This window comes from Ostrea edulis, chromosome 5 (genome assembly GCF_947568905.1).
Source record: "Ostrea edulis chromosome 5, xbOstEdul1.1, whole genome shotgun sequence".
Lineage (NCBI taxonomy): Eukaryota > Metazoa > Mollusca > Bivalvia > Ostreida > Ostreidae > Ostrea > Ostrea edulis.
The window spans coordinates 41,042,330-41,066,627 of record NC_079168.1 but is presented as its reverse complement, the minus strand read 5'-3'; the positions used below and the strand labels follow the sequence as shown (position 1 = coordinate 41,066,627).

The following is a 24,298-nucleotide window of genomic DNA, read 5'->3' as shown; positions in this document are numbered from 1 at the left end:
GAAAGATACGACGGTGTTTGACCTTATGACTTTGAGCTTGGAGTATGACCTACTTTTAAAAAATATTACCTATTCAATATCTCCCGAACTTTTTAAAGGTAGAACTTTAATATATTATATATAAATTTCTTATGGCAAGACCTTTAATATTATACCATGGTCTATGTGACCTTGAGCTTCGCCTATAACAGCAAGGTCGTGTGAGTCATATTGCTGTTGAGACATCCCCTTGTTGCGTAAATTCATGTTCAGTTATGTCGGGACCTTTGGAAATTTTTCATGGAAATAAAGATTTAAAAAGAAAATGTTTTTAAAATCCCAACAAATGAACAACAGTAGGGACAATGCGAGCGATGTGGCCCATGGGTATCTTGTTTATTTTAGTACCATCTTTCTATGTATTTTTAATGAAATATTTCCTGTGTTAAGTGTCCCTAATCTAGCTCAGCTTTGTCAAAATCAAACGATGGTGATCTACATTACCAATATCACTGATTTTTTATTTTGATAACAAAAGTTGATCATTCCTGAGTATTCGTGGAATTTTTAGTTACATAGTATTTTAATAGATATGAGAATTAACCATATTTATTATAGGTATAAAATTTAACAAACAAAAAAACCAACAGATTTACTTCTAATACAGTAAGAATTAGTAGATACTAGATATTATCCCATGCATGCATATAACGTACATGTAATATAGTAAATTTAGAAGTAAAAATTATACATTGGAATTTCCAAGTATTAATTGAATAAAGTATACGTATTATTATTAATTACATGGGAATTTGTCACTTTTAGTTTTGTTTGAAATTGGATGTATACTGAATAATGCATAAATGTGATGTATCCATATAGGTGAAATAGTTCTGAAATTTTATGAAGCTATCCTTTCAAATTGAGGTCTATCTTCAAATTATTGAACATATCCCTAAACGAATTAGAGATCGGGTAAATTCAATAAATAAATATAGATTGATTCAATGCAATTAAAAGTAGGTCAAATTTCTTATTGAAATAGACCCATCTTTAATAGAATTCGATCCTTTCTTTAATTAATTTAGAGATAGGCTAATAATTTGAAGACAGTGTCAAATATTTGAGAATATTGAGTTTAGAACCTTTATATGTTTTTTAATATTTGAACATATTTTTGATGAATTAAACCCATCTTCAAGTAATTGGACTTAACTATGATTAATTAAAGATAAATGTGTATATTTTGTTCAAGGCAGATTCAATTAAATAATCTCAAGTTAGCTCAATTAAATGATATCCAGTGAATTAGATATGTCCAATTCAATTGCAGATATATTCAAAAAGTGGAAAATTGAAGGTGGGTTTATTTAATTTATACATGTAAGTGAATTAAACCTTCAAAACATGTAACTGAATTAAACCTTCAAATGGCCCGTAGGGATCCGTGTTAGAAGAGGCCCTCGATATCCTTTGCTTGTCCTAAAAGGCGACTAAATGGAGCGATCCTTCGGATAAGACCGCCGAAACCGACGCCCCGTGTCACAGCAGGTTTGGCACAATAAAGATCCCTCCCTGCTCAAAAGCCGCAATATAATTGGTCACGGTAGCACAGTGGTAGAATGCTCGCTTCGTTGCAAGGAAGTCGTGAGTTCGAGCCCCGCTCGTACCATGTCTGCGTCAAACCTAAGACGTTCGCATAGGTAGTGATTGCTCCTTCTCCAAACGCTCGGCATTTAAAAGAGAATCATGAGTTTATATAAATTATAATATATAATGCAAACCTTAACTTGAAACCGTTTCAAACTAATTGTTAACACATATTATTCTATTTGATGTGTACTTTTATAAGACCATATAATATATATATATTATTATCATTATTATTATTATTAATATCCGCCCCTTCTTAATGTGTACGTGCATAAAATTCAAGTTATCTTAGAAAGAAATATTTTGTTGTAGAAACAATGCGCTATTATGATAGTTTATGGATGTATGTAATTTTAACCATAATCGTTGAGAAAATTAAAACCAAGTTTAAATTTTATCAAAATAAAGTTCTATTTCGCTTCTATTGAATACATAGCATTACTCAAGTTTGTATGGGAAGACAATGCATTGTTGCTTCATTCAGAGCCTCTGGATAGATTTTCTAACAGAAATATTCATGGGAAAATTTTATAAATCTTATTCTTTTTCTGTCATAGAAATAGTAAATCACAATTTTGCAAAAACAAATAAATTTTGACGTCAAAATGACAGCTAATATTCTTGTAAAAACGAGGATTAACGATTTTAAAAAACGATTACACTAATTCACTTACATTCCAATATGAATTTGTTATGACGAAAATTAAACTATATACTAACAAAACGAGCAGATGCCGCAAAATAAGCAACATTCTTCGTCATACAAAAATTCTGTCTTGTATTCCAGCAAATTTCAAGTTCAAGTTTACACCCTGTATTTCTACAAATACTTTACCATTGCATCCAGACTTTTTAATTACAAACAATCTTTACAGTATCTAAATATAGACCATACATAACCCGCCTACTTGTTCTTCGTCTTCTTTCAACTTTACTCCACTTGCACAAATGTTATAACTTCAAGTTAACGCTATATGGATGTTCAAGTTAACGACAAGTTCACTGTCAGTTAAAGTTGACTACATGTAACCTTTATGCAACTGGGTCAATAATGGCGATGTGGATATAGTTCATAATGAGGACCTGAAACTCGTTTGTTTTTTTAAAGCTCATGATTCCAGAGAACCAGTTCTTTTATTTAGCGATAAAAATTCATCTCTATTATGAATTTTGACGAAAATCATGCCAGACGACGGGCTAAATATGAAAACTTGAAAGAACTTGATACCTTGTCAGAATGGATAAAAGCATAAGAGGAATATCAAATTTACGTATTATACACGTCAAAACAAAACTATCCTTCTGTGTTTAGTAAACCGAAAGTGATAAAACATATCAAATAGGTTACATGAGGAATATGTTTTGGTTCCAGCTGACGAAGCTTGTAAGCTGTCTTTGTTCGTAAGGCTCATTATTACAACTGTATTTCAAACGATCTTGGCTTTAATTCCACATTTGGTAGTTCTACTCATGCATGTTCTTCAACTTCCCTTTGAAAAGAAGAATTCTTCAAATACATGCTTTAGTTTTAAATACATTTAATATCCAAGTCAATGGGATGGATGAATATGAGTTACCGTACCTATACTGAATTCTTAAACTTCACAAAAACCCCAACAAATTAAGATGCATTGCTGGACGCTGATTTTTGTTACGGATAACTCCGTTTGCCTGATCAGGATATATCGCTCACGGCTGGTGTGACCAGTCGACAGGGAATGCTTACTCTCCGTGAGCACCTGGTTCTCAATGGCGGTATGTCCAGGGGTGTCCGTGTTTGTCTTAATTTCATATTGTTTATGGGATTGATTGCTGTTCTTGTCTTCACCTTTTCACAGTAGTCCATTTGACAAAATCTTGCAATGACACCACAATGCCACACCGACAATAAAGTTGACGTCATAATGCTAATCCGGTCAATTAGAAAGCTTCTATGGCTGTTCCAGCTTACTGACTGACAAGCGCAAAAAGTTCTAGGAAATGGGTTATTTCAATGACACCATCTAAAAAAAATCACAATAAACTTAATGTAAATACAAGCGTTAAATGTTCATTATTATTCTTTACATATGTTGTACTGATAAAATACACTGTACGCAACAATGTGCACCTAACGTATCAATGGACGTCAGAATTAAACATGTAATGCGGGGAGAAACTGCCTCTAATTTCTTGAAAACGTTTGATGATTTCTAATGACATTATTTAGCACAAATGAAATTGCCAGAAATGGTTACTTGTTATATATAATTATTTGAAAATCTATACGTCTGACGAGGAAAAGGGGTGCACTTATATGAATGTAGGAGGGTAAATTTTAAATGCATCAGTGGTTGACATGAAGTTTATTAATGATTTGACCACTAATGCAACGGTGTTCATATTTCTCCCAGCATGATGTATTTCAACCCCATTGTTCATACATATGGCTAAGTAAAGTTCAGAACATTTGCAAGACAGTTGGGACCCGGACGCCTTGAGTTTCGAGAAATTTAATATCAATATTGACTAACTCTCCACCTAATCGACAACAAGGAAGCCCTGTTAAATAGAGTCGTTTAATTGAAGGATTTTTCCTATTTATTGCCAAGATATCCGTAATGCATTATTTAATACTCTCCAAAAAATCGATATATAAAATAATTGAGTAATAAAGACTCAAGGGAGGAAAAAGAAAGATAGGTTTATAATTCCAATCATGTTAAAAGCATCTTTCATAATTAATAACCCTAGATACGCGACAGCCGATCTGGAGGGTACCAACCGATTGTCTTTTTTCGTATTGAAGATTGAAATTCTATATGCTACCATTATATTCATCGGTTTTCTTCAAATTTTATATGCTTCCGCGATACTTATCGAAGTAATACATTGTTAATGTCAATTCGACCGAGTAATGTAAGACCCATTCTGGCAAATTACGCAGATAAAGTATTTAGATTCCTCCAAGATGTGAAGTATCCGACCTCAGGTCGTACTTTGAATGTCTTAGTGAAGGAAAGATGAAAGGAAAAAACCATTCTCGTATAATCGATATCGTCCCGGGTTCGTCATCTTTTTCACTTGTCTGACTCAAGATATTTTGCAGCCAAAAGTCTTTGAAGATAACATCGTTTCTAGGGGACTAATACACTTTTCTATCGCAGTAATTGTTTCTCAAGAGGCATTTTATCAATTGAACAACAGTATGCAATCTTTAACGCTTTCCACTCTTCGGCTTTCTTGTGTTCCGATGGCAGTTTCGATATCATAATTGCATTATCAAATCAAGAAAATTTACGTCGATCCGGAAACTATTACTGCGGGAGCTGTAGCAGCCACAAAACGAAAACACCGAAGTGTTCCCTTCCGGGACGATCTTTAATCTTTGAAGTTGAAAAGAGAAGTTCTTTTTTGACAGCAGAAAGATTATTTATTGACCGATGATTGTGCCAGTCGATATATATATTGCATTTACTTCTTTCGAGTTAAATCAGTACTTACACTTGAAGTAACACGCTCTTTCCGGAGGAAACGGTTTCAAAGAAGAAAGTAGTTCTAAATACCACGTCGGTACCACTAAGAGGCCTATTCACAGTCTTCACAATTGGGGGGATATTTGCTGAAAGAGTTTCTTTATACCGTTTATTGAATTGCAGCGATCCTTTTCTTTGCCTTTTCATTTATAAATCGATTCACATAAAAGGAATGGGAGAAATTTTGAGATTAATAAAATTAGATATACTTTTTTATATATATACATATGATGATGAAATTTTGCATTTGGGTATTGGGTTCAAAATGAATGACTGTTGACAATCTATTGGGAAAGTTATTGTGTCAGGTTCGGAATGGAACAACGATTAAATTTTTAAAAATGAATTTGACAATTTTGTCTGTTACGGTTTCAATTGCATATTGGAGTAAGTGCAATTTTATTGTGCTTATTTCAGGAAATGTTTCTCTTATACCATCTAATGACCGTTATTTGTACACCCTGTGAGTATCATGCCTCATATTTTTATCTAAAATTAAAAGATGTACATGTATAGCTCAGAAAATATGATTACATTAGTGACAAGTTACAAAACTAATAATGTTAAGAAATTAAGCGTACATGTATACTGGTCAAAAGTTCACTCCTAGTTACGCCAGATTGATATTTTGATCAGTTTTGCGTGAGGCTCTATCGGCCAGGAAAAGCAAAAACCAAGAAATAAAACCAAAGATACAGAAAGACCACGGACTGTTCAAATAATGTGAGCATGCCATGTACTTCAAAATACAAATTTAAGTCATGATGGACGAATATTTCAGCTGAAACTGCAGATTGACCACATTTTTACTAATTTCATGCCAAAAATCCGGCATTAGAAGGTGACGGGATCTTCCGGATATATCCCTTAAAACGGAAGCCCCGTGTCACGATGGGAGTTGACACGATAAAGAACCCTCACTGCTACGACGGTAAGCACCACAAAATTTGTGGTATTCAACCTGGTGCTGTCTCTATAGAAGTGAACAATTCTCGAATGGGACGTAAAACACAAATTCTGTCTAGGCCAAATAATGCCCATGAAAATTATAGTTCTCGTTATATGTACGAATAGGTATTGGAAATTCGAAAACGTTTGTCTCTTTTTCCAACTCAAGGTGTATAATATTTCGTGGACGCAAAACGGAATAAAAAATGTTACTCTTACATATATGAATTCGGACACTGTAAAAAAAAAATGTTGGAGACTCCACACACTATTCAGAAATGAAATGCCCTATAAAGGGGGCATTCTTTATATAAAACTGCTAAAAGGGCACCACCTTCTGTGAAAAAATATATGCAAAATACTCAGCTTTAACTGACAAGAGGGGAAAATCTTTCTGACTTATGCTGTTTTACATTTAAAAGACGCAGTGTGACAGTAATAAACATTATCTTCTTAATGCCTCAAAACTTATTTAATGTTTAAGAAAATCAATAACTACATAGAGACAAAAATGTTCAGTTGTGTATCAAGAGCAGTATCATTACTTCTAACAGTGTGTATGTGAAAAAATAATAATTCCAGTTATTATACCTATATAAGCAGCAATTTCTTGATATACGTATTAGAGGCATGCATGTGAGAGGTTGTTGAGACCATCTGAATGGTCTTTGAGGTAAATATGACGTCAAGGCTTACCTGATGTCGCCAATTACCGTAGATTCAGCGGTATCTTGCCACGGACGTCTTTCAGCACCCGAATCAAATTATCACTTCTTCATCAATTGTCAGCAGCGTAATTATTTGTCTTGTGAAACACTCGGTCAAAATCTTTCCTTAATGAAACACCTTCACTTACGACAGTATATGAATGAATGGGGTTACAAATCAGAGGTTATGACTCGGTTATATCATACATTTGACGTGTAACAAATAATAAAGAAGGCTGAAGGAAGTTTATGTAGATGGTGAGAAACCTAAACAAACTAAGATTTAATTACCTTGGAAAACATATCGAAAAATTGGCGATGAATCATTGCACTATAGGACAAGGCATGCTCTGTGTGGGGGTATATAACATAGAAGAGGTTTTTTGTTGCTAAAAGATGGAAGATTATAAAGAGACTGACATTATTTTTAAAGTGATTATCCTAAGCTTTTAGGGTGTAGCATTACACACAAAGGACGAGGACAAGTCCTGATTAACTCTTCACTAGATTAACTAAAGCTTTCATGTTGAATTCTCCACTACTAGCCACCCGTCGTCCAATCAATTTTCCGTTCGTCTTCATGCTTTCAGACCCTCAATAAAACACAAGTTGATGCTTTAAATCTAACTAGTCTCTCTCTATTATCTTGACAAGAATTTGATTGAAAAGCTATATGTACGTTGTCATCGTATCAATGGATGTTTCTAAGTCTTTCTGCAGCTTTTTCAGATCGCTGTGGAGACGATTGTCTCTCATGCTAATTGTCAACTGATCATTTCGTCACGCCGCCTTAAAATCTAACGTAGGAGGACTGTGTCAATGCGAAGGCTCAATGACTCCCCACTAGGCTGTGGTTGTTCGTCTTTGGCGCCAATTTCCTTTAGCTTTCATCACACCCGTGAACATTCATCAGACACCTCGAGCTCGTTCCTTGGGTAGGATATCCGGATCTGGAATACTTCATTGTTTTACATGATTGACGCTGTTTGTTTATTTCCAAAGATCATCCTGGAGATTTCATGAATAATTCTACGTATTGTCGAGTTACTCTGTATCAGAGAAGCGTACAGAGCTTTGCAGTGAATGCGAAGGGGGAAATTCATTTAAAATACAATTCCATCTTTTCTATGAATTTAGAATCCTGCAACAACGAACAAATACTATGACACTTTTTCTTTTTTTTTAAATCTGTGAATCGCTGACAAATCTTAATTCACTTTCACTCAGTGAGTATATTACATGGAGGAAAAATATAGAAAAACAAAATTCAACTAAATTTCCTCTTTATTTCCGACATTTTTTTCTCAGTTAACAGTAGAGCACTTGAATAAATCCCATTGTTCTATGTGATATTTGAAAAACGTCTTTATCGATCTACGATGAAAAAAGCGACATGTAAGCAATTTGTTTGTTGAAGGGTTGTATTTTAGACCAGATTATCTGCTTGCATTATTTGACGAAACCATTTTAATACAAGTATTTTAATTCCACCGGGTCTGAATAAAAACTTTTTCAGTAGTTCTCTACATGTGCTGGGTTATCGTCCTTGACTGGTACTCTTTTGTAGTCTCTTTCTACGAAAAATGTGAGGGTGGGGGAATGTATAAATAAAACATTGAATAAACAAACAATATATATCTTGCCCTACTCATAAAATAAATTCCTTGTCCAACTACAGATCTATAAGTCTGAATAAATGAAGAAAATGAACATTTTCACTACTTTAAAGTAGCATCAAAATTTATCTTTAAAGTAGGAGGCAGAAAGTGTTATTTTTTTCATTATTTATTTCGAAAGACGGGATTTTGATGACCTGTATATTAAAAGAATGAGACCAATTTGTAAGAATACGAAGAACACTCGCGTCCAAAAATAAGAAATTATAGTACACAACACCTCGAGTATAATTCAACCTTGACTTAATTCCCTCTACTAAGTATGGTGTCAGTATCTGAGATCAGCTTCTTGAATAATAGGGCTGTTCTTCTTGTGTTTAATTGAGGAATATTTAGATACCATGCAAGTAATTCTTCCCAACAGATCTTTTTTAAACATTTCCTATTAATAGCTATTATTTCTCATTAGAGATTGATGTCATTAGTGCTTGTATTCGGCGCGTCTTGTTGGATTGCTACGTAATCTCTCCACGAAGGCTGTTGAATATTTACTTGTAAGAGGTTTTCTTGAGAGAACTGATTAGCCGAAGAAACGCCTTCTTATGTCGACAAGATGGCATAAGAAAAGATAATCAATAGCTAGGGCGTTAAGAAAACCAGATCATTTAGACAAGCCTCGAGCTCCTCATCCAATAAGATAAGACGATTGTTCATTTTACATCTTACGTGGATGGAAAAGAAAATAATAGGTATTGTTAAATAATGAAAACAATATCTTCAAATGAATCTGATACATCAGCTATGTGTGGCTAGATTCTATTATTTTAAAGTTGTTGGTTTTTTTTCTCTTAGCTTGTATAATTATCGAGAGAGAAAATCTCTTCCAAAGCTTTAAATCAGGATATGTACGAGGCAGGAAATGAATGCAATATTTGAATTACACAATTTCTAAATTTTTCAATATGTTTTTAATTACAATGCACAGTCTTATTTCCATAAATGATTTTGAATACATGTATATCATCCTATTTGCCAGAAAAAAGAATTTTAAGTTATATTCATATTGCAGATTTCTTCTGTCATCTTCTTCTTAGAATTTTATCAGAAATAACATGATTTTAAAAAAAAAGATAAACCATTTTCTCTACTATCATATACATTGTTGACCGACTATATTGGAGAGTATAAACGCACATGGAATGATTTGAAATTTAAATCAGTATTACAGCAACCGTCCAATCATCCGTGATCTTAGACCCATGCCGTGTTAATATATACAATTTAAAATTTGCATATAACTCTCCTTCCCTTTTTACTTAACACCTCTAATTTCCTGCGAATTTTTAAGATGATTTACGCAAACAGAAGACAGAAATGGCCATGTGCCTGAAAGATCTAATATTCTTTTCATGTTATGTGGCCAGCAGATTTACATCTCATTAATACCAATCCGCATTTACCTGAACCTTAAGTGCCGTCCATTAGAAAAGCCGTTATTTAAAAAGAATCTTATTTAATTTCCTTCTCTGTGTGCTTTGTCTGGTGCCACTACTCTTTGACGTTTCCTGTTTCTGGAAGTTCGGCCATTGCAGAGAGTAGAAGTCCTTTGTCTTGCAAACAAGTCCTTGATTCCTGAATGTCATTTCTTTCTGTAGATGTTTGATTTTTTCTTAGACAAGGACAATGTTAGATATCTCATTGCATAAACCTAATGGAACTGATTTAGAAAAGTAATTAATCACTGTTTTTGTGGATTCAAAATTATCCTAAATCACAAAACTTTCCTTAAATCAACATCATCAAAACGTATGATTTTTCAATACTCTACATGACCATTCCTCACGATGAATTAAAGACTAAACTTTTTGACACCATAGAAAATTGCTTCTTCAATAAAAATGGATAAAGGAAATATTCATACTTTGTGATCGGTCATGCAAAAATTACTTTGTTAAACACCACTCTGTTTCTACTCTGAAGTTGAAATCAAAATAGATTCTTCAGTTCCTCGTTCATTCGTAGTCTGTTGGAATTCACATGGGCACGAACTATGCCCCTTTATTAGTTGGCATATTTATATATATATTCTTACGAGGTAGAATTTATTCAAAAGCTTCTGCATAAAAAGAAGGAATCTCTTGCTGTGGCCTTCAACTTGACATTTAGATATATCAACATTTTTTCTATTAACAATGATAATTTTCATTTATATGTCAACTCTATATCTATATATCCCAGTGAACTCAAAGTAACAGACACCACAGAGTCTTCCACATTTTCCTCATACTTAGATATGTTACTGAACATAGATGTTAACGGCAATCTAACAGCACGAGATGATTTCAGCTTCCCCATTGTCATCTTCTCATATTTATGTAGCAATATTCCATTATCACGTGCATATGCTTTTTTAAATTTCTCAACTGATTCGATACACAAGAGCTTGTTCTACGTATGGTCAGTTTGTAAATCGAGACAGGCTATTGACAAACAAGCTGGTGTTACAGTGGTTTCAACAGTCTCGATTAAAGTCAGTATTTCGCAAATTTTGAAGTCGTTATAATGATCTATAATGATTTCCCAAACAACCTGTCAAATGCTATTTGATTTGTTTCATATACCGATTGTTAGGGCGTTCTTGGCACACTGATTTTGACTACGGTTTACTCCGCTTAAAAAATGAAATATAGGGCTCACGGCAGGTGTGGCCGGTCCACAGGAGATGATTACTCCTCCTACATGTAGACATTTGACCCCACCTCTGGTATGTCCAGAGTTCCGTGTTTTTCCTACTCTTAATTTGTGGAGTTATGAGATTAATTGTTCGTTATTGAAATGAAACCAAGTACTTTTCTGTTTCATTAAAATCAAAAACCATTTTTAAATGAAATCAAATGTTGTTCTGTTGAAATCAAGTACAATTCTGCTTGAATGAATTAAACATGATTATTCGGATAAAATGAAATCAAGTACTACTCTGTTTAAATAAAATTAAGCACTATTCTGATTAAAGTTACTACACCCTCAAGTGCCTTCGTGTTATTATGGATTCAAAGTAGAAAATGTGTATTAATACCCAAATAATGTAGATGAATTTAACCAATAACCAAAGAAAATATATATATTGCCATTGTTTTATAGGTGTCAGACATACATAAATATGCAGAAGTATATGTCAACACCAGAAAACCACACATTTTCGTTAAACAGCATAATAAAAAGCATATAAAACTGGTTAAAATGACAAAAGTTTTGCTTTTATCTTAATTGTGAATATCTGGGAAATTAACATATAAAAGACATACAATTGAGAAATATCTGCATAAAAATTCTTGTCCTGACAACATTTTGTAACATTGATAATTGAATATTCATAGAAAATATAAGATTTTTCTGTATGAAATAGCGTACCATTTTTTTTATTGTACAAATGTACTCATAAATAAAAATCCTACAGAAGACATATTTTATCATGTATAAAATCTAATTGATTGAAGATTTTGCAAAAAACCTATGACGTCATCTGTGATGGAGCTACCTTAATTGAAATCATGTACCATTCTAATTGAGGGAAATAAAGTGTTATTCTAATTAAATGAAATAAGGTACCTTCTGTTTAAATGAAATAAAGTGCTGTTCTAATTCAATGAAATCAGGTACATGTACAATTCTGTTTAAATGAAATGAAGTGTTGTTCTAATTAAAAGAAATCATGTGCTATATCACGCTTGTTTTAGTTAATGTCACAACACCAAATCAACCAATTACGTTGAGCTAAACATTCATGGCAATGTCTGTTTCAACCTGTTGATAGACAAGCATGATATTACAATGACAGTTATTTTTTTTTTTTAAATCACATCTATACAGAAAAAAACCCACCAGCAAAACAAGTTTAAACTTTTTTGGCGAGTACTTGCCGAGGCATATAGCAAGAATTCTGGGGATGCCATTTACAGCACGTCTTGGCACACCATTAATCAACATGTTCAAAATTGACAACCCCGGGTAATCGTCGGATGGTTATTTTAAATTAACCCAATATTTAGCTCCATTGCACAATGAAGTATGACAATTGCAATCAATTTTACAACAGCCACGGTCACGGTTCAATTGTACAGAACAGTTTCACACACATTCACTGTAAACATGGTGCATATGGAATTTGACTCCGTGTGCGCAAACGCGTACCGTCCCGGAAACTAATGTAAGGAACGAGCACTCGATAAAACAATACAACACAGCAGCCATGGGACAGGCGATTCACACAAAAATACTTCTCAAATCACATGTATTTCTTCGACTGCTTTGGACGAGGTCAGCGTCAGAGAGGAGGCTGATGCCGAGGTGCTTAAAATTTATGTCATTCCATATATTAGCTAATGTTGTAAATACATGAAAATCATTTTGATTTACAAGTTTGGTGTTTAACCCCCCCCCCCCGATTTTTGACATCATATTCCAAATTAGGAATCAGTTTAAGGGAAAATAAATGTAGTTTTTATTTGTAATATTTTTTAGAATTGAAATTCATAAAATGTTTATATCAAAATATTTTATGCATAATTTATATTCAGTTGCTAGTGTTATATTTTACTTTAATTCTAGTTTTAAATAATTAAAATGTAAATGATTTATAAAATGCATTTATTCTTTTTCTGTTAAATAAATATGCGTCAATATGTGACATCGCACTAAAATGACAAACATTGCATTATAGGCTATATACATGTATGAGGGTTTTAAATGGAAATGCAATTTTTAAAAGAAATATAACGTCTTCAATGATAATTCTATAAATGCATGATAAAGTGGGGGGAGGGGTTAATTTCTGCATATTCTTAAAAATGTATTCATGTAGTACAATTTATTTCTGATAACCAATATTGTGAAATAGAACGTCTCTATAGTCCTGTCTGTGGTGCTCGTGAGAACTATCTGGTGTAGAGTGTATGCTATGCAAATCGAATGGTAAGACATTTACTCTGAATATCGAGAAATGGTGGTGTCACAGGGAAAGAGAGCATCGCCCCATTCTCCCGTCTCTGATATAACATCTTCATTCTTAATACATCTTTTGTTTTCAGAACCTTCCCAATACCCAAAACAATGGCCACATTCCAGACCGGAAGTGCACCTTTTGAAAAGGCTTTTAGCTGTTATGTAGATTTTATTGAGAATATTAGGTTTGCCAATACAGAGTAGCGCTCGACACTCTTCTAAGATGTCATACTTTAAAATGCCAATTCCGTTTGTTTAATTGATTTCTTTTTGTGTCAATTTTCGTGAGTAAGGTTGACTAAATTCCACTTAAAGTCTTCCAAATATTTGATGAAAACGCAAGTTTGTAACACACTGAAATACTGCTTCCGTTTCTAGATGAATCCTGTTAGTCGGGTTTCAAGTAACAGGCGTCAAGTATAGAGTAAATAACATTCCGTGAAGGATGAAGGGAAACAATGCTTGATCAAGTCTTAGTTATCTGGAATAAGATACCTTGTAAACACCGTACTTAATATGCGTTTCAACGAAATCAAAGACACAGAGTGTGCTCAGTTTTACCTGAATAAAACATTACGTTTGAAATCGTTACCGTGCTTTATTGCAGACATCTCCACTGTCGTTTTAAGACACCTTTTCTGTATTATGAAATACTTTTTCGATTTTTTATTCGTTTACGATATGTTAGTATAAATAATTGATATACTGCACCAATACCTGATACACTTTCAAAACTTTAAAATCGCTACTTAAATATCAAGTGGAATTTCTTAGGAAAACGTAAATATTAAATGGGGATATAATGACTATAGGACCTGTCCCCTCCTATTCCCTAATAACAGTATTCTTGCATGAAATGAAAATGGTACCTAAATAACGCAAATGTAGCTCTTATCCGTCTCCCTCCTTTATCATAATAGTTTGGCCTTATCCCCCTTCAACTGCAATCTCAAAATACTTTCTGCGTAATGGTTGTGATCGACATGAATTCAACACATTTGGTGTTTTCAGTGTTCTGTCGTTATTCTTCTTTTTATACTCTCTCTCTCTCTCTCTCTCTCTCTCTCTCTCTGTGTGTGATAGATTTTTTAAGATACCGAATAATATAGCAAACAACAAAGGTGTTGGCTGTTTTATGATAAAAATTAGTAACCCGTCCAAAGACCTATCAAACTATTAATATTTGGTTCTGTAGGTTAATTCAATGGACTTGCAGTACGCTCTGACCAACTTAAGGAGCAATTTTCCCAGACCGCGGTCATTGAATATATGGTTAATGTTAATATCAATAAAATGAAATTAATAAACTTTCTTTGGACATTTGAAGATGAGAAAAACAAGTGTTTGGTTCCATTAACGACTCCATTGAATGGATTTTCTAACGGAAAACCGGAAATTTCTCGCCTCTTTCTTGGTTTATTGAATACCCCTTAGTCGTGAAACCGGACGGGATGTTGTATGCCGCCAATCAAGCGCAATTTTGAGAATTGCTGCGCGCGTAAGGTAGCAATGGGCTGGTGTCTTCCAACGTCTTACCGAGGCAGCCTCATCGATATTCGCTATTCTGTCCTTCAGCTGCCTGCTGATTTAGAGACCGCGTAACCTGTATACCCCATCGCCATCACCTTTCTTAATTGCGTTGCGGAAAAGGTACATCTTAAATCGATGTCGCACAATAGTTTCGTTAAAACGCCCATAGGGGACAATCGATTGCACCCCTTTTTCTCGATTATGCCAATGAATAAGATAAATTGAAAGTTATCAAGCCGCGTCTTCTAACGAAACGTTTTTGTTGTAATTATCGAAAGTAAATATTTTTTCGGGTTTGAATTCCGTCTTTTATCATTCTGCAGTGATTCTTTCATTGTCTGTTAACAGCTTTGCGCAGTCATTCATTAACCAGTTACATCCGTCCCCACAAGACAGAGAATTTCTTTCTGAGACCCAATTAAACTGAGATGATTTTAACAATGCCCCTTGGGACCATCCTTTGATATGGTTCTGTAACAAAATGTTTCAGTCTGCAGTAATGTATATTTTATCTGCCATATCAAGCAATCTGAAGATTTCTCGATTCAATGAAAACAGAAAGGAAGGTTTTCACTAATTGTACTCTGGATAAGTTTATCTTCAAATGGATAGTTTGTCCATCCAGCCGACTACCTGACTCTGAATCAGCGTGTCGCCTATTGTTGAAGGAAAGGTGTGCAGTTATATAAACAGGTGAAACTTTCCTTGAAATTCAATCACCCAGGTTTTTCTTGGGTGTATAAAAAAAGATATTTTTTCTCCTCACAAGAGATGGAGATATCGAATTCGTATGATGTCTCTGTCTTGCACAGTCTTGTCTATAAAATCTGATATTTTATGATATTCTAGTATAAAACGGCTGACGATTGAAATATGTTTCATTGTCTTTCCCCTCGTTGAAGCAGTGTAATAAAGTGTTAAACTGCATTATAACAGTCAGCGGGCGTCCGTTAATAGTCAGGGGAGCGTATTTTCCACCAAAGCCACGTGGAATACGAGAGCACAAGCGAGAAATGTAATGGTGGCATCCAGTGTCAAGATGCACAAAAAGTCTTTCAGCAAAATCAAAGACATCGCCTTGAAAACGGTGGAGCAGATGCTCTTTCCTTTTCACAGATTATGATATCGGATGACACCACAGTGATAGCTTTAAAGTTTTTTCAATAATGTTATAAATGGAGCAATAAAGAAAATTAAAAGTTTTATGTTTTAACAGTGGGCGAGGGCAAAAGATAGGAATCGATTAAAACAAGTGGCTTAGACCCACGGAAAGCTTCTTGTTTTCAAAGATTTTTTTCAACAACATGCATTGATTTCAACATTTTTTTTGTAACAATGTGATTACAAATGAAGACTAAATGGTTTTAAAACGTAATTTAGAATTGGAATTCTAGACTAACATTTTCAAAACAGACTGAAAAGAAATTTCAAAGCCCTTGCTTCTAGGATAGACAAAGACTTTGAATAGATGTACATAAACCTTTTTGCGCAATCACTATTTCCATTATGTATGCGAGGAATGCAGAACGATCCGTAAGTAATGAATCTGTTGTTGGGTCTCTTAAAAATATTGAAATTAATGATCAAGAAGAAAATAGCAAAAACAAATCAACTGTATTTTTTAAAAAACAAGAACAGGGTGAGGAACTTATCTAAGCCAAATGTTTGTGAATCCACCTCTTTTTGCGACCTAAAAACATATAATATTTATATTCTTATCTATATGCTCCACCAAAGGTTGACCTTTCCTTTCTCTTGTAATGAAGAAACTGTTGATAAGTTAGCTAACATATTAGCTATATGGACACCTCCTCCAGTGAAGATATCAGGTCAGGCTTTTTTGTTTATCGTAGTTTACTAGAATTTCACTGACACTCACGACTTTTCACGCAGTTTCCGAACAGGTAGAGACATATCAGTTATCATTCAAGTTTTTGCGACTTTAACATTTAAAAGATCATAAAATTACATGGCTTTATTTTTGCTAGTGGAATAGTGAAAAAGCTTGAGATTTGGATAGATTCATAAGACTATAGATTTTTATTTTCATAATTCAATAATTCAGACCATATTTGATGACAAGTATTCCCGCAGTTTTTGCTTCGACTCCCTAGAGAGCGATCAGATCCGGATCTTTATTGAATAAGGCATCTTTTACGGCAATATCGCTGCCAGCCAAGTCCCCGATTTATAAAAGACCCATGAATTATTTCTCAACCTAAAGGATAGTGTTTAATAGCGAATTGTAAAGCAAACGGCCCATCAAATTGACAAACGAGGTATCGGAAAATTTTAGATAGCATTTAAGACACTAAGCAGAATTTGATATAATTGAATGCATGGTGATAATTCTGCGATCAGGTAGCCCAGCCTCGTCTCGTTTTCCTTATAAAAGCATCTTGGGTAAATTGTCAATTATAGAAAACCTGAATTCGAACATCGATTTTATGTGACGGTATTGTCTGGCCGGTTCCTGGAATGAACTTTCATCTCTTCAACGGCAATTGTCTTGTTAAACATCTATCTACAGAAATCGAATCCATGTAAATACTTGGAATTCGTTTCACCCTGATGAGGTCTTTCAAAAGAACATTCAGATTTCTATAGCACAACTGAGAAAATTAATGCACCTTTGATAATGTTAAATTAAGTGCGTTTGCACAATCTTTAAAAATTCTAATTCAATGCCAACAGAAAAACGAGTAATTTGAATTGTTTACCTAAACCTAGAGTCCCTGACAGAAGGATGTGGGAGAGTAACCAACCAACAGACACGGGATCTCCGGCTCAATTACACAGTTTTATGGGAACCTTATCATTAAAAAAAAAAACCTCCAATATATATATTTAAATTAAATGATTTTGAACAAATATTCAAAGGTATTTTGGAAGCATTCATTTAACAATCATAATCATTTCAGGAGAAAATATTTTTGATGAAATAGGACGTTTTTGTCATGTTCTTTAAATATGCGACTTGAAATTCTTTTTACATGAAGTGGTAATTTGAAAATAACATTAACGGTTGTCGTTCTTTATATTTTTAAAATCTAGCTCTGTGGTAAGTGATCATATTATTAATCTTAGGGAAAAGGAGATTCTTAAGAGTTTGTAAAGAAAAGCATACACATCAGAAAAAACACACATAAGACCCTTTAAGAGTCTGGGAATTTCACGAGAGTTCCCCCGTGTAAAGTTTTTAAGAGTAGATGCACTTTATGTATCAGTCGTTGACAGTCGCCTTTACAACATCTTCTTATGATGTAAGTTTCCCGTGATCACACGTGAGGAGAACTTCGAACTCAGCTACATATATATTCTTCAATTTATACACTCTAACAACGGACAGTGACATGTTTGTCGCCATCACAAGTACTTACAAACTGAGCGATATTCTACGTCCAGAATTGAATTAGCTTAACTTAAAAAAAGAAGGAAATAGAAGATTCATTAAAAGTATGCGATCTTGTCAAGAGAGAAGACCCTTTTTATTTCTATATTTTACACAAAAAACATAATTTAGTGTCATTTCGATCATGGGGTTCAATCTTACTGCAGTCCTTGCAAAGTTCATAAGGTCTTGGATTTCAATCGCCGTATAGTTCTGTATCTGATTTTTTAAAGCGTTAAATATGTGGCTCCTCTCAGTAAATCATTAAACTTAACAGAACATATCTCGAAAATTGGATTTGCCCTCGTAAACAGATGATAGATGGTTGAGATAAAGCCAAAAATCCTTTTATTAAAAACCACGGTTGTTCGGAGTTTTTCGGCACGGTTCATTGTACACGGCTGAAAGTATCCATTTTCGTGCAGAGAACTTCTCTTTGGTCCTCTCGGCTTTACCTGCGGATTAACTAGGCGTGAAGGGCTTGTGGGGACCTCTCGTGGACGGCACGCGAACAGCAGACGACAGCCTTTGGACTATTGTAACAGTGACAGGTTCTAAAACCTTGATAGTGAATGTGTATACGTAATGACTGGACTCTTAAATATGATGAACTCTTGAGATAACATGGAAATCTTTAAGCTGACCGTGGTTTTGTTACAATTTTTGTCCAACCCAATGCTAAATCACAAATTGCCTTCTGTAATGAAAAGCTGTTAGAAAAAAAAAAACTAGTCTTGGCATGATAATGTGAAAATCTGCCAAATAAAGGCGTTCGTGAAAACAGTAACGGCGAATATTGATTTCGGGTTTAGCATAAATTCTTAGAGCCATAGACAGGTAAAAGGCAAAATTAACCATTGACAATGTTCTGTATTTATCTGAGCAAGTGCTTCAATTACGTTGTAAAAATATTATATTAGCAATTATCGAGTTTTCTGCGGCCTTCGGTCCATCAACTGTCTTCCCTTTGTCTATGCCATTTCCAAGCATCTTTCAAATAAAAGACGAAATCAGGTGGAATATAAAGGGAGGCCTTTGTTGCCGCCATATTCGATTAGATTTTACAACTCCATAACGAGGGATGAAAGAAACAATAATTCACGGCAATCAAAGCCTGGGCTATCAATACGTCTATCTTACCAATACTTCCGAACGAATGCGTAATCTAACAAATTGTCATCAAAATTGCAAAATTGTTGTCTCTTTCCTCTCGAAATTAAAAATGCACCCGGAAAAATAATCATCATTAACTAGTTTGTCAATAACAGGTGCATGTGGATTGAGATTTCATTTTATGAGATAAGATTGGAGACATCGGTGCTCGAAGATTACTATCGCCTTTTGTATAATGTTTATAGTCTTTAAGTGGAGTCCTAAGAAGACAGTACTTTGAATATAGTAGATAGAACACTCGTGGTGACTAACACATATACGCAGAAATAAAGTCATCTCTCTTAAAAATGCAAGAAAATAATGCTATCGAGACCCCTTATCGCTGGTCTTGCATATCTTATTCAGGAAAGATGTAAGTGAGGAAGTATGAGTGTTTGTATGATAAAAATTTCTTATAAGGAAGTTGACGTGTTTGCATATTGATACGGTTAAAGCTATTTAAAGCGTCAGCATGCCAATCTTGTTCCAAGCAGTGTCACCTAAAACTCGACCCAAGACAATGAATAAACTTAAATGTCTTCAAAAAGGTATCATAATTCCTTGAATTTTTTATGTCATCCGCTGAATATTTACGTAAAAAAGATGTTATCAACTTATAAAAAATTTACTGAAACCGTAGCTGTCTTTCTTTCAATGGTTTATCCCCTATAAGGTCGCGTGCCAACAGGCTTTTGTCGCGTGCTTTGATGTAACTATGTGATTAACGACTGGTTTCAGGTATCGGCCGCTACCTGGGGGCTCCTGGCCTATCGTAGCTGACCATGTACACTCGTAGCAGATGTTTTTATTGTAACAAGTAACACATTTTGTTTGGCTACCGGACACTTAGATACGCCTTTAGTTAAAATTTGAACTGTAGCACAGATTTAATTTAAATTAAACACTTCCATCTAAGGCGTGTCTCAGGTAACAAGAAGCTACCTTCAGTATTTTCAATTTCAATAGAAAACTAATTGAGTTTAAATCATGCTAATGACCCGGACATTGTTTAAAACGAAATCTCTAAATAATTTTTACGAAAACATAACTTGTGTTTTTTTAACCTTGTCAAAAATGACACTTGAATTGCATCTCTCTCTCTCTCTCTCTCTCTGGTGACAGAGAGAGAGATTAGAACAATGAGTTACATCTCTGTCTGTAAGTTTGTTTGATTTCCCCCTCTCAGCTTTTATCGGAAATCTGTCCTATGTACCCGGAAAGCCGCCTCAGATGTTCTTACAGAAATTGACTTCATCGGAAGTGATCCAACACCAGAACATCTTCGTACAAGGGACTTCAAGGAAAGAAAAAGCTGGAGGGAACAAGAGTCAATTTAAGGAAATAGATTTGTGTCTAAAGTATTCTATTTGCATAATTAATGTACCACTTTGTGGGTCGTCGGTTTATCCATGCCGCAGCGGAAACCCCGCTCCAAAGTAGATATGGGCAATCCGTATTAGTTAATATCGTCAATGCGTACCACACAGTACCTTGCAAGAAATATCCACGCTGAAACACAAGTCAGAAAATAGGATATGCTGTAAATAAGTGGAAATTTGGGTTTTACGTGTGGTCAAGTTTACAAAAACAGCTTCAGAAATCTATTTAGTACAACATATATCACTTCCGAGATGTCACGGTATGGTTTAGTATCATATGAATGAAGAAAAGCGGAAGTCAAGCATCAAAGAAACGCTTGTTGGTTTTCTTTCCTCAAAAAAGTTATTTAGAGCAATTGACTATAAGCGCATTTTCACTAAGTTATAAATGTAACATAATATCAATTTCCCTTCTGTATATAAGAGTCGATAAATTCATTGCATCACTCATTTAATGTATTTAAAGAAAGTTAGATCTGCAGGTTTTAATGAAAGAAATAAAAGCACTTTTTCATTCTATTACTGTCAATAATAAATGAACAAGTTAAAGTCCTCCACAGACACGCTTAGTGATGCAGAGTTTCTTAGAAAACGGTATTTTCCTTTTATTTCTGTTTTAATTAGACGGCAAAGCATTAATTGAACGTTTATCGACCTGTTTTCACTCGTAAAAGACTTCCCAGACTCTAAAAGATCAGGGAATTGTGTTTGATTGAGTTTGACAAATATTAAACATTGATGAATTCGTAATTCTCCCTCCGACTTATTGCAAACATTCATTTGTCGTTCCTTGTCAGGTAAAACGTCTTTGAGCGCTTTAGAGCTTTTCGTGTGTGTGTATCTCCTTTTAGTTCCGAAGGCCCTGGAGAATTTAATCAAGAACTTTCCATTCAATGCCGGAAGATGCAGCGTTTTGGATCGACAATTAAATATTTATTTTCTTACTGTAAATACCAATTTTCTCGTCTGCATCAATCAACACCGTGGAGAACCTCATTCCACGTGGCATGAAATATTGCAGAAGACATGCAGGTAAAATGATTAATAATAGATAGCTCGTTTATCTAGGCCTCCTTTTCTCTAGAATTGGTTTTTTCATCCCCTTAGGAAATCCACGTAAAGAATACAGGAGTAGAGTGTAACAGTATCACCCCGCGCGGGAAATGCAAGCGGTGGTTTATGCTTCACGACCATTGCTGGGGCGTAAAGCCGCAACATGCTTGCTTCGGTGATACACCTTTCTTTACGGTTAATCTGATGATCTTCCCTATATGTCGGCGAAAAAAGAGAGTGGATGTGAAAACAAGCAAAATACTTTAAAGGAAGGGTGTTTTTTAAAATAAAGATTGGGGTTTAAAGTTGTCATCGTATGAACCTTTGCGAATACAACCAATGACGTCACAAAGCAGCAATCACTAATTGAGGACCAAAAGAAGAGTATGGTCAACAGGCAGTCGGATTTACTTAACCTGCTCAACCCAACTCGTTAAGGAAGGAATGACTAAGATCCAAATATGCGTTTATAGTCATGTTTAAGCCTTGTTTCATTGATTGCTTAGATTGCCTTCTTATATAAATTAAAAGTCCGCATTATTAATGTAATTTACACTTTAGTCTGAAGTCAAAGGTTATCGCTGAACTTTGATACATGTGACATTGGATACAGCTTAATCAGGAAATTAATAACTAACACAGAGATCACTAGAAAGAGAGCACCTTTATAATTGTAATCAAGAAATGGGTTAGAGAATGTACTGAGATATTGCGTTAAAAGTATTAACGACATCATCGCGAGTTTTTGATTTGGTGCGAGGGTTGGACATACATGTGGTTAATTAAAACTGGTTGTAAGTACGTAGATGACACGCGAGAGTCATGTTATCTAGCAATTTCTGTCATAAGCAAAGAATCTTTCCGATATCTGTCTACATTAAATTTTCGCCTTTAACCATGTTTTACGCTTTCTCTTGTATTAAACCTGTACAGAAAATATTTGCATCAGAAAAGTGAGAAAATTTAATTTCTAAGATGATATTAATACGATTTTGTGTCAATCAAACTCGTTCACGAACACCAACACATACCAGGAATGTACATGTAAGTTCTGAACGGTACTGATGCAAAATACGAGAAGAATCCATCACAGGGGATTTGTTTTCTAAGTGGAGAAAAGTTTAAACTGCTCTCTCCCTTTTTCTCCACTTTGTTCCTTTAAAAATAAATAATTCCCAGAAAGAATGCAAATTTAGAATACCACACAAATGTTCTATATTGCTTTTAAGAATGGAATTTACTTCCATAGATTTAAGAACCTGCAGCAGTGTGTTTTTCTTGTAATTGATTATATATTTTTTATCAATTATAAATATCATCTGATAAACCTAACCAGGACTGTTGGTGTTATTTTTCATAGATCATAACCAATCCTGTTTCACTTTGATGTTGTTAGAATGGAGGTAAAAGTCAACACTGGCGATCGGTTTGTCTTTAGGACGAATCAAATGATATTTCAATACATTGCTATATGAACCCCCTATAATTTGAGAACCGGCTACACTTCATTAAGTGTGTTACTGTTACAGTGGTAAACAAGAAGAATGGTTCCACGACCCATGTATAAAATATATGAACATTTGGTGCGAACTCGGATATTGAATATACCCTTAAGTCGATCATTTCCGAACTTAAGCATAATTGGATTGTTGTGTCGGCCATCATTCATTGACATTATATATATATATATATATATATATATATATATATATATATATATATATATATAAAAGCACAGAAATAGCAATGAACTCTTAAATGAACATAACTGCCCTAAGTGAAGAAATATTTAATATAAAGCACAGAAAATTTCATATATATATATATATATATATATATATATATTCAAATCATCTGTGTCTGAATTTCTAAATTATGTCCACATCTACTTGTACATAACACTCCCCATGGAACTGAAGCCTGTCCGCGTGTTCTCACATCAGAATAAAACATGATACGATGCTCCTTACGATGGTGGATTGTGTGTAGTGAGAGGTTATCGTGGTCAGTTCTATCCGTGATTTAATTAGGACAGTCGTTTATTTTCATTTCCATTTTTCTTGCAGATGTCCTGATGGATGGTCAACAGATTTATATTGTATCCCCCCTGTCCACACTTCTCCACAAAGAGGAATCACATTTATGATATTCATATTTTTGCTTCTGAGGCATAAAAATCAATTGATTATGATTCAGGAATCCCATGGTAAAACATTCTCAAGACAATTACGCTAAAGTTATATACATGTATATGTTCATCACAGTCAGTCTCTGTATGAGTGCATTTCTCGTGTGATAGTAACGTTCTAAAAATATGTTTCGTTTATCAAGAAACTTTCTACATTATGAGAGATTGAATTCTAACTTTGAGCTT

The 24,298-nt window shown here is 34.4% G+C and overlaps 1 long non-coding RNA gene across 1 annotated transcript; it reads right to left on the bottom strand.

Annotated features, from left to right (window-relative positions):
• Nucleotides 1-11,538: 11,538 nt before the first annotated feature.
• Nucleotides 11,539-12,599, bottom strand: LOC130055053 (uncharacterized). The gene is made up of 2 exons (XR_008803277.1): nucleotides 12,301-12,599; nucleotides 11,539-12,222 (listed from the first exon to the last, which is right to left on the bottom strand). It is a non-coding gene; the product is annotated as an uncharacterized LOC130055053 (long non-coding RNA).
• Between the last annotated feature and the right edge of the window lie 11,699 nt (nucleotides 12,600-24,298).